The 12,500-nt window shown below is 44.4% G+C and overlaps 1 protein-coding gene across 5 annotated transcripts in view; it reads left to right on the top strand.

Annotated features, from left to right (window-relative positions):
* LOC125033480 (ecotropic viral integration site 5 ortholog-like) overlaps positions 1-12,500 on the top strand; it is a 328,628-nt gene that overhangs the window by 33,613 nt on the left and 282,515 nt on the right. The window lies entirely within an intron of this gene.

Here is a 12,500-nt window from a genome sequence, read left to right as displayed (position 1 = left end):
GAAAACGATTATGGAACCAGGAAGTAGCCAATGTCATTTAAATTATTTTCAGGTCAGGGAGAATATTTACTGTAATTGATATAATGTTTTTTGTTCTTTAAATTTTAACTTGTTCCTTCTTGTACTTTAAAATTTGTTTCATTCTCGAGGACTGTTTTTTTCCTTTGTTTCTCTTTTTTTTTTCTTTTTTTTTTTGGTATTTTGACATTTATTCAGACCATTAAATGCCTAATTATGAAATGCATAATTATGTAATGCAAAGAGTTACCCTGTTTAGGCAGTTATCGTACATTTTACTGAAAGCACTATATCTATATATAATATGCTCCTCTGGTTTCAGAATGTTAGATTCGTGTCTCTCTATGTCATGCGAATAGATATAGTGTTTATCGTGTGTATGTGATATTTTGAGTTTTGTGTGATGCTTTCTGTTCATTCGTATATGAGGGAACATTAGGAACATTAGGGTTTAAAAGTAATAATAAACTTGATAAAACGAAACCTTTATATAGAGCATAACATCCGCTTAGATTAATATTGATTACCGAGTTCATCAGACGCTGAACATTTAAATATTTATTGTAGCTGAACAAGAGAAGCCGAGGCATCGTAATGCGGGGGGGGGGGGGGGGGGGGCTAGAGGATATAGAGTGAATTGATAGGTTAGTTTTTTGTTATTCCTGTTATTTTTTTTCTGGTGGAACATGGAATGACATGTTAGTAACGACGCCGTCTTTTGGTATTATGATCATTATAACGATTGCTTTCCTTGTATTAGTGACAGACCCTTAAACTCGTAATGATATTACCGTTGTTGTTAACGTTGCTGTCGATAACATGTTATATTTTGAGTAGTTTCCAAAGTACGTGCATAACGGGAAATGATACAAGTGTGCCGCAGAAACCAGAGCGAAATGTTCAAGAAGCGAGGCAAAGGCGAAGTGGACACCGGGAGGCTCTCCCGGCGGCCTACTGTGTGCAACCCATTTCTGTAACTGTTATGGTTATTGGGGGAGGGGTAAGGGGAGGGGAGGGAGAACTGTGTCGTCACCGTATCCCGCGGCGACAGGGAGGCCTTGATTCACTCCTCTCCCTCTCTAGGACCGCGCGCCCTTTCCCTTGCTTTATCTACACTACTTGTCCATATTCCGAGTGCCTTGTTTTTTCAGTTGACTTTGCTCTTTGTTTTCCTTTATCACTCCCTTCTCTCCCTTCCCCTCGCCGTCTCTCCCTCGCCTCCCCGTCCCCATTTCTTCCTCTCTCTTCCCATCTCCATTTTCTCTTATTCTCCCTCCACCCCCACCCTTTTGGCAATTTCTTTGCTGATCAGCCGCCCTCCTCTCCCCTTCCATTCTTTCCCTAATCCCTGTCACGGTTATGAAGGGGAATCACACCCCCTCTTTCTCTAGCGCTAAAATTAAGTCCGTTTTCTGAGTCACCAGTCTGCCCTGTAACCCACCCACTTCATCCCACCCACCAAAGACTCCACAGCCCACTGCGACCCACCCATAGTACAACCCATCTTTAACCCCATCACGCCCACCCGAAGAGGAGAAGGGCCAGCAAGGTCGAGAACTTAATTTAAGAAGACGTTGCATACATACATAGTTAATTCGGGACAACTAATTTCTAGACGTGTGTGGTTACAGCCTACCGGATGCGAACTGTACCAGAACCGTTTGCCGTTTAGTAGATGCAGTTCAAAAAGGAACCAAAACAGTTAAAACAGGGAACACAATTAAAAACAAGAGAAAAAAATAAACGAAAAAGTAAACCAGAATAAAATGGTACCAGAGATTATTGCCTCCTAATACGACTTTAGTGAACGACCTCTTGGGTTGGTCTCTGCGTCAAAGACTCCGGCTTGGCAGTGTTAACTTGCAGATCGTAGGCATGCGGATTTTTCTTTGTTCTGTTTATTTGTTTATTATTACTTATTTACTCATTTTTCTTTCTTTATTGATTTACTTTCTCGCCGCTAATGACCTTAGCTGTTGACACGGCAGAGAATTTTAAATAATCAATGATCTGTTTACGTTGTCGGTTTTCTACTTTGATGTGTTATGAGGCACATGAATATGGTCTAAATTATTGATGCCTGTGTGTTAATCTCGGTATTGAATATATTTCATCCAATTTACTTGTAGAAAAAAAAAACTAACACTCCAATCCCAGGTAATTATGCAACAGTACTAAAAATTATATTTTTTCGCACACATTTTTTTTCCATAAGAGTAAACTCATTAAGTACTCTGCGCACGTATCAAATAATTCCCACCACTTTGGCACTAGAGGAAGGGGAGCTCGTTAGGAAAGTTACTAAGTGCCACGCGTAGTTATTCCACCTCATCACTGCCCAATGGAAGTAGTTTTTCGATTGTTATGTAGTTAAGGTCATCCCCCCTCCAAAAAAAAAAAAAAAAAGTAATAAAAAAAATAAATAATAAGAAGAGAAAGAAACTTCGGACGGAAGGCAATTAGATCGTGCTCTCGGGATAATGAGGTAAAAAATGTTGATGGCAGTGATGATAAGGGCTTTAATTAATTCATGATTGACTACTTGGTCCACGTTTTGGTCGAGTTCACCCTAGAAACGTGGTCAAGGGTGTCGGGCACGTTCGTTCGGCCAGGGCATTTGCGGGTACAGGGGAGGGAGTAAGGGTATAAGGTATAAGGTGAAGGTGTAAGGTATAAGCGGAGAGAAGAATGCAGGAGGGTATGGCGTAAGGAGAGGAGGGAAGGCACAGTGGAGGGAGAGCAGGGAAGGTACTAAAGGGTACTGAAGGGAGAGGGGCAGGGTATGAGGGAGGGGAGGGGATGGGGTATGTTGCCAGTGGCCGCCGGTGGTTGAGAGGCCTTTCACTATCGGTGCCCTCGCATGGTCTCGTTTGCGGTCATTCCTCCGTGGGTTTTTGCTCTCGCCGGCGACCGTGATGTACTGCTAAAATGGATTCGATTTTGCAACGCTCGCGCAGATGTCGGACTTGTTTCGCTTATTCTTGTATATTTTTTTTTCGCCTTTCAGTCTCTCGGCCGATGTGTCTTACGTGGCATTTTGTTATAAATGTATTCCTTTTATTATTATTATTTTGTCTGTGGAAATACGCCGACGAGTTTGTTAGTGTGTGAGCTTAAATCGAAGGGTTCTGTTGCAAGTTCGGTACGCAATGCGGGTCCGTGCAACTGCAATGTAGTCTTGGATATTGATTTATCGATCCATTTCGTCTGCAAAAATCATTGCACTTGTTGCACAGTCTGGTTTTATTCATAGGGGAAGTGTAGGGGGGAGAGCACCCACACTCGCCGAGTCAAGTATCCCCTAACTGCGTTTAATTTTAAAAAGATTGAATCTCTTGAATCGCCTTGAGCTTAGCGCGTAGGCAGGTTCAATTAAATTTTGTTTCGTTTCAGAATTTCACTTTAGGATATTTTGATATACTTTATTTGATGTCTCTCACACAGCATATAGTTCTTCATTAGCCAAGATAGATGCTGATGGGGATAAAAAAAAACACGTTTTTGTTTCATCTCGATTTTTTTTTTCTTTTTCCTTTTTCTTTCGTGCCTTTACACTGGTATGTCTTTCCCCGAATCGCAACTGTCTGATCACGCGGGAGTGTGATCAAAGGAAAGATTGTATGCGTCAACATTACCCTGATGGACCATATCGATCTGCCGTTTATGAAAAAGGGTACGCGTAAGGCCCACGGCCCATTGTGATCATGAGGGATATTGATCCGTAAGGGCGTCACTTCGAACTTCGCCAGGGGTGGGTGGTTGGGTGGAAGCAGTTGCCATTCGTGAATTAAATGTGTCGCTTTATTTCCAAATAACAGTATTAATTTTAAAAAGTATCGTTAAATAGATGTGTAAGTGTCTCGTATGAACACCACAAATCAGACATGATAAGCCAGACGGGCTTGTCTCTGCGCTCAGAGTTTTACGAAGGCGATAAATACTCACGACACGAATCGGATATTTATGCTTGAAGGCAACTGCGCGCGCATCCTCCCTGAATAACGATGCGATTATGGCGAGAACTGATTTGCTAAGTAAACAGAGATCAATATGTTCATCCCAACGCCAAACTTTCGCGAAGGAAATAGAGAGAAAGCATGCGAGTTCATTTGTAAATTACAGGCAAAGTTTTTGCTTCTCGCAGAGGTAAATTTGAACAGATTCACACTGGAAGTTCATTTCCGTCTTCAATTTATCAGCTGCAGAGAAACAAAGTTTTGATTTAAGATGCTAGAATATATATGCATGAAAAATATGATTATGAACATTATTTGTGAAAGTATTGCCACCGCCACTTCATTATTATAATCACTGCTCGTTAAAGTTATCATTAGTTATCATTATTACCATCAGCAGCATCATAACCACCCTCCTCCTACTGCTTCAGTCTCCGCCCTCCGTCCCCCACCTCTTCCACGCCCACCTCGCAGCCTCCTCTTCCTCCGCCCTCTTCCTCCGCCCTCAGACCGCATCCCCGTCCCCATGCGACGTCTACGGGAATCCCTCGACGTCGCCTCTTTAATTGGGCGCGAGCCGGTAATGGTTTTCCGGAGGGAAGCGCCGGAACCCGAGGCGCGGAGCAGATGTGACATGCAATCGGAGAAGGCACCAAATGAGGCCTCGCTTGTTTCGATTGATGTCTCGAGACGGTTCCATGGGGTTTATTTTAAGGATTTGTTAGGGTTGGTGGTTCGATGAATCCCTTTTCTTTATTAATTTGTTTATTTATTGTTGGTGTTATTGTTATCATCTTTATTTTTATTATTTTTTAACTAGACGAGGAAAGTGGAGCCGTAGATGCGATCGGGTCACTCTGACAATGCATGATTCCTTGACATTTATGTAGAAATCTTGCGGTTGAGGGAAATGTAAGACTATCAAAGTGTTTTCCACAAACTTTAAAGTAATCGAGGCAGGTAAATTTGATTCTGTGTACCATAAAAAAGAGAGGAGAGGTACCTTTATGACGGGAAAGCTCCTTTAACCCTTCCCCCCCCCCTCCTCTCCACTCTCTCCGGCTCCCTCTCCAGCACGGGAATCGTTTACAGCTCAGGGGGCTTTCATCTCTATAAGATCGGTCGGAGAAAAAGCCTCACTTCGCCGAACTAGACAAGCACTAAGTCCCTTTATTGCACACTCTCTCCCCTCCCCTTTTCCCCTCTTCCCCCTGACTCATCTCGCGGGAGAGGGGACGGTGGGGGGCGTCTCGGTGGGTGGGTGGGTGGAGAAGGGGCGAGCGAGGGGAGGAAATCTCCATCAGAACCCCTCAATCTAAGGGTAAGGCAAAAGGGGGACAAAGGGGGAGGAAAAACTGGAGAGTACCGAGAGGGGAGAGTCATACGAGACGGGGCGGCGCGCGGGTGTGTGTCTGACTTGGTGCTGGAGATCCGCGAATATTCCTCTAAAGAAAATTATTGAAGTGCATTTTCCGACGTGAAATTGATAGCGCTTGGACGATTTGCAGGCTCTCAGACATAGATTCTTGAAATTTGTTTTTCGGTGGAATGTGAGACTGACTTCATTGAAACCACATCGGCGACTAAACAGAACGATTTCTAGACTTGAGAGAGAAGGATGTATTGAAGACCAACGAAATCGATAATCAAGTACGTGCCGAACTATCGATTTTTCTTTCTCGTAATCAGTCCTTAGTTTTTCACGTTCTTGACCGTTCTCGCTTGTAGACTTTTGCGTTAGAATGGCGTGATTCGCCGAGGCGACTCGCAGAGCGTAAACACGCATGGCGACCTTAGCGTTGGCGGCGGCTACCCAGCCTTGAACTCTCTCTGTCGTAAACGCTTTTTCGTGATTCGTTCGTCCTTTTTTATACTTGGCGTAGTTAGTGAGATATATATGTGTAGTCCTTCGCGATCGTAAAGTAATTATACTTATTTAGTTCAAGGACAATAGAAGGTTTGACAGTGAATTTTGTATACGTAACACCGGTTTCTATTGTATCGTAGAATATACCATTCGTGATGGGACAGATTTAGAGACTTGTACTGAGAGATCAAGCAGGACTCCGAGAACAGCTGGCCGAGTCGAATCCTCCCTCGGAACCATGCCAGGGCAGCACCAGCGAGCAGCCGCCGTGAGGGCCAAGGTGTCACGCCTCCTCGATCGGTCCGGGGCGACGGAACTGCCCTCCAGCGACGAGAGCGGGGGTGAGGACGACGTATCATCCGTCACGTCATCGTCATCATCGTTATCCTTGGCATCCTCGACGTCCTCTTCCTCGTCCACTTCGTCAGCCTCGTCGTCGTATTCAACCTCCTCCTCCTCGACGGGGACGCACGATTATTATGTGCTTTGCTACGACGAAATGAAAGAGGAAGACGAGGATATTCTCCCTGACGACGACGAAGACGGTGCAGGTGATGAGTTCGACGTCGCTTCACCTCTGCACGACGTCCTTCACCCCAAGACCAGCGCCATCAAGACAACCAGCGACGCAACAGCTTCTTTTCGCGTGTTCAGCGGCGGCGCCACGGGGATCCGGAGGAGCAGTAATACGGAAGCCGGAGAGAGGTAATGTCACGAAATGCATGGGTGAAAATACGCTATTTCGTTTTGTTTTTTTTTTTGGTGTGTGTGTGTGTAAATCACGTTTCTTTGTTATGAAACTTCGTGAGATGGTGCTGATATACAGTATAATTTGCATCACTGTTATGACGGAAACTACCTGATGAAAACACGTATGCGGTAGTCTGCAAAATAAATGTTAGGGCATTTCCTGTTTCATTTCTTTCGAAAAGGAGACCTTAACCTGATCTTTGTCCTTGCTCCTTTTTTCACGTGAAATTTCCCTACACGCCGTCCCCCTGTAAAGGTTGTTCAAATACACCCCACCCGCGTATCCCCTGTTCCACCCCTCCCACCCATGTGTAATTTACTGTGAGGCGTTGAAGGTTACGCAAGTAGGGACCTGCCGCAGGTTCTGCCGCAGGACCTCGGGCACAGGGAAACGGCCCTCTGACAACACACTTGTTTCCGCCCCTTCCCCCGATCGACTTTCCGGCGGCACGTTTTTTCACTATTCTGTTTTTTTTTTTTTTTTTTGCTATCGATGGTATTTGAGGCAAAGGTATATTTCTTGTTTATTTTTTTTTTAATTATCTTCCATTATTTGCATCCATTCTCCCTGTGTCTCACTGACTCGCATACATATATTAATAGCGTATCTCCTCAAATTCTGCTGCGGTCTTCACATTACACATTCCATGCACTAAACTTGTCCTCCTGTGCATTTTAATTCGTCCCCTTCCCTCATTAAGACTCTATTTAACACACAAAAACGTCACGAAAAAGGTATTGCAACCCTAAGTTTTCTGTCCTCGGAATGTCACGTGCTCCGAGTGGACGAGAAAAAAAATTGGAGGGCAAAAATGACAAGCTGAAACAGTAGTAGTTAAAGTCAAGGATGACCATCGTGGACTTGACTTGCGAGAGAGAGAGAGAGAGAGAAAGTCAAGGTCCTCTCGTCGCAGCGAAAGGCCATTGGTCATTTCGATGATTAGGGCGAAATATGGAGTTCAAGGCGACTTTTGGAAGTTCAGTTTTTCGTGGGAAACCAGTTCGTTGAGGACACGCTTGTAGTATTTTTTTAAACGTTCAAGGAAAGCTGGAAGGTTAGTTATGTTACGAACTGTCGAACTTCCAGATTCGTGTTTTTTTCTGTTTCCATTTTCTTAATTTAGATCTTGGAGATTTGATAATACATCAGACGATTTGGTAATAGGACTGCGTTCAAAGGGTTAACTTCAATTACTTTGTGGAACTTGCATGCGAATTTTTTTCATGGAGTGCAAGATGAATTAAGCGAATTCTCATGTATCATCGAATTACAATTCTCCAATTATAATTGTATTTCACGTTGTTAGGGAGAAATTGAAATTCACTTTCGTTCGTCAGGAGAACGACGTTGTTACTCCGTCATTTTAAAGCGGTAATGACTGAATTCGCTCCGAGGTAATGACAGCGTGGAACGAAGCAGGTAAAAACTAAGAAATGTACGTGGGTGCTGCTACTTGTCATCACGCAGCAGGTTTCTTGTAGAGCTTCCGGTCCACCAGCGAAGTCGTTTTTTTAGAAGGAAGGAAAAAAACGGGTGATGGAAGGGAAGAGGACGAGGGGGAGAGGAAAGCGCAAGGATGAAGAAACTAGCAAATTAAAAGGAACAACGGAGAGATTAATGAAATTCGGCGTGGATGAAAAGAATATCGGCGAAAGTGGAGGAATAACATGCAAATGAGAAACGAAGAAACGAAATTGAGAATTAGACAAGAGCATACGACAGAAGACAAGAGAAAAACGACAAACGGATGACTTTCGGGCGCGTTTGAGCCAGTCGGCGGCCGTTGTTGAGGAGTCCAGTGCATCCACCGGCGGGAGAATCACGACCGTGGGAAATGCAGTACATTTCGCTACAAAAATGTACTGTACACGCAACTCTCACATGTCAGTCTCGACCCAAAAAAACGCTGCCAGAAGCTCTTGTGGTTCACTGAGCCTTCTGCGGGTTTCTTCCTGCGGGAACTTTAGTGACTTCACGCGAACTGCTTGCGATAGTGAGGGAGGCAAGCAGGTTGATATTAAAAGACAATGTAAATAGCTATGTTGCCGCGTGAAAAAATCTCAAGTAATTTGATTGTTAAGAAAATAATGTCGAGTCGCGCAAGCAATGTAGGTGGCGATGAAAATGTAGATATATTATAATAATCTTAAGCCTGTTTATATAGCTGGCATTGCTTTATATTTAGGTTTATTTTAACCATGATTGTTTCCTAATCTCAGCGTTATTGAGCCACATTTGCAGTTAACGTGAAAACCGCGCGAATGACTCTTAAAGCATCTTATTGAAACCGCATCATTGTACCGCTTTTCTAAAGGCGCCGCCTCCGTCTGCCCCAACAGAGATGCCTTTGTTGATATGCCCGGATGCCCCTGCAGCCTCCTCGCAACAAGGTTTCCTCATTTTTTACGAGGCAGCGCTGGCATGACCCGATTTTTTTCTGGTCTCGTAAATGACAGGGGAGAGAGCTTGGCTGGACGAGAGAGAGAAGAAAAAAAAAAAAAAAACTTGTTTAGCTGCACCGTACAACACTATTAAGGAGTACTTACTACGTGGCCATTTGTGCGTTCGAAAGGTCACTATCTCGAGTACAAGCAAAGGTTATTACGCAAGAATAACTTGGTTGCACGTGTGAAGGAGAGAGGGAGAGAGAGAGAGAGAGAGAGAGAGAGAGAGAGAGAGAGAGAGAGAGAGAGAGAGAGAGAGAGAGAGAGAGAGAGAGAGAGAGAGAGAGAGAAATGGGAGAGAAAGAGAGAAATGGGAGAGAAAGAGAGAAATGGGAGAGAAAGAGAGAAATGGGAGAGAAATGGGAGAGAAAGAGAGAATGAGAGAGAGAGAGAGAATGAGAGAGAGAGAGAGAGAGAGAGAGAAATGGGAGAGAAAGAGAGAATGAGAGAGAGAGAGAATGAGAGAACAAGAGGAGATGAGAGAGGGGGGGAGGGGGGGAAGAGAAAGCTCATTGGTGTGTAATCAGATCAGCCTGTTGAATCAATGCTAAAGGGATAGGAAAAGCGGACACACAACAGACCCCGGCTACGAGAATCTACGGAGACCATATGGAAGGGATCGGTGTTGGTGTCGGGGGGGGAGGGTGGGGCGGGGACGTCGTGAGTGACAGGTACCCTCAGCTTACATCCTTTTTAACACCCTTGTCTCTGAGCTTCGGCCCCTCCCCCCCCCCTTCCCACAGCCCTCTACCCTCTTGGCATACCCCCCTCCTGCTCCCCCCCCCCCACCTACCCACCCCTCGCCCGCTGCCCAACCGCTCAACCTACTTTGCTTCGGGATTTAAAGGCCCGCCCGCACTTCGCCTTGTTGTTGTATCTCCCTTCCTCCCCCACCCCCACCCCCGTCCCCTCCACACCCTCATTCTCTTCTCTCCCTCCTTCCCTCCGTTACTACATGTCCCCCCCCCCCTCCTCTCTCTCTCTCTACCCCCACTATTCTTCTCTCCTTTCCCCCCCATTCCCCTTCCTCCCAATGTTCGTTTTCCCTCTTCACCCCACTTTCCCTGCGCCCTCCTCTCTCTCTCTCTCCCCGCCCACGCTCACAACACGCCCACTGTCATCGCTTCAGACCACCTACTTATGACCCCTTTTTTCATCGCTTTCCTTGTGTCTCTTTTCGTTCTTTCCCCTCACCTCTTTAACCTGTTTTTCTTTTCTTTCTTTTTTTTACTTCATTTCTGTCTAATTCACCTTTATTCTATCTCTAATTCATTCATTCACTTTTCTCACAATTAATTTTCTTTACTGATTGTCTTCTTTTTCATTTTCATGATATTCACCTTCAGCTGCAAATTGATCTTCTAAACTTAATACATTCCTCATCCAAGCGATTATCGCTATTTCCCGTATTTACGACGATATTTCTCTCTTTCCTTCCACTCCTCCTTCGCCATCTGTTCCTTGTCTCCTTTACCTCTTTTCCACTCCCTCCCTTTTTCTTTCTTTTTTTTTCTTCTTCTTGTCCTCCTAGTCTTTTATTTCCCTTCCTTGTCTCCACATCCCATTCTCTTCTGTCTATTTCCTGTCTTCTCCCTCTTCCCTCTTCGCCTTTCTCCTTCTATTCCCCTCTTTCCCTTTATCCATTTCGTTTTCGCCGTCTCTCCTCCCTATTTTCGCTCATCCTCTCTTTATTCTACCCATTTCCTCTTCTCCATTTCCCAACTCTCTTCTCCATTTCCCCACTCTCTTCCCACTCGTTTCTCTCTCCTCTCCCCTCCCCCTTCCCCTCCCCCTTCCCCGTTCCTCTCCCCCTTCCCACTCGTTTCCCTCTTCCCTCCCCTCCTCCAGCCCTCTTCCTCCCCTCCTCCAGCCCTCTTCCTCCCCCTTCCCTCCCTCTTCTCCCCCGTTCCCCCTTCCTCCCCATCCCCATCACTTCCCCTCCCCTCCCTTCCCCTCCCCTCCCCTCCCCTCCCCTCCCCCTCCTCTTCCCACCCCCCCTCCCCCTCCTCTTCCCAACCCCCCTCGTTTCCCCTCCCCACCCCTCTCCTCCCCAATCTCAAGGGGTGATAAGATCAATACAACTTGACGGTGCTTGTAAGCGCATCCCAGATCTCGAATGTCATGCGTTGGATCGGCCTGTGAATATTACATTATTTTCTTTATTTATTTCGATTTTTTTTTCTTTATTGTTCACTTTTGTCTCTTCTGTAATCTCGGAATAACGATTTTGTTTTGTAGAATCGAATCGCTTTATTATGTGTGAGTTGATCCTATTTTGTTTCTTGTGTTTTTTTTTTTCATCTTTATTTTCCATTTGTTTCCCTGTACACATTGTTTTTCTTTTATCTTAATCTCTCTGGTCGCCAGACTGTCTCCGACTAATTTGCTTGTCTGTTGACATCCATGAGGTGTAGAGTAATTGCATGCGTGCTTGAGAGAGACGAGTGTTTATTCGTGTCTATGAAAGAGATATATAGAAAGAAAGTGAGAGGGAAAGGGAGAAATGGAGAGAGAGGGAAAGGGAGAAATGGAGAGAGAGAGAAAGGGAGAAATGGAGAAATGGAGAAAGAGAGAAAGAGAGAAAGGGAGAAAGAGAGAAAGAGAGAAAGAGAGAAAGAGAGAAAGGGAGAAAGGGAGAAAGTGAGAAGGGGAGAAAGAGACAGAGAAGAAATGAAAATGAGAGAGAATGCTAGAGAGAGAGAGAGAGAGACAGAGGGATAGGAAGAAGGGAAGTCAAATGAAAAAAAGAAAGAAAGAGAGAAAGAAAAGCGGATAGAAAAACGTAATGGATAAATGATAACTGCGAAGTTCTGTAATTATAACTGTGCGTGTGGAAGGGTTTACACCCCGCGCGAAAAATATATCACCGAGATTTTTTTAAACACCGTCGCTTCACGCTCTCTGCTTAGTAAAGTAATAGTTCCATAGTCTGTTTCCTTTCTTGCGCATTCCACTTGGGTCGTGTTAATCTTCCAGGATTTTTTTTTTTCTCCGTGTTTTATTAAGAGAGCGAGGAGGAAACTTTCTCGTGTCTAGATGTGGAGGCAGTTCTTCATCTCGAGAAATTCCTCGGGTAATATAATGTCTTGTTATTGTTCTAAATGGATTTTTTTTTTACTTATGTTTTGAGGCTTTCTTGTTCTTGGAAGAGAAGGTAGTGTATGTAGTAAGGGGGGAGAGAGAGAGAGAGACAGAAAGAGAGAGAGAGACAGAAACAGAAACAGAAAGAGAGTGATATAAAGGGGGGTGCGCCGTTCGATAATTATAAAAAGATAAATTAGTAAAAAATATAATGATAATAAAAAATATATTAATAAAAAAAGCATGGGACCTTTTAATGTGAGCTGTGAAATTTATTCATTATTTTAACCCTTTGTAAAATATCCTGTGAAGCTTATTCTGCAAGACCAAAAGTATTGTCTTATTGATTTCAGAATTAGCTGATCCTCTCCTTTGTTCTCTCT

The sequence above is a fragment of the Penaeus chinensis genome, chromosome 16, assembly GCF_019202785.1.
Source record: "Penaeus chinensis breed Huanghai No. 1 chromosome 16, ASM1920278v2, whole genome shotgun sequence".
Classification (NCBI taxonomy): Eukaryota; Metazoa; Arthropoda; class Malacostraca; order Decapoda; family Penaeidae; genus Penaeus; species Penaeus chinensis.
This window is presented reverse-complemented; position numbering and strand designations above follow the sequence as displayed.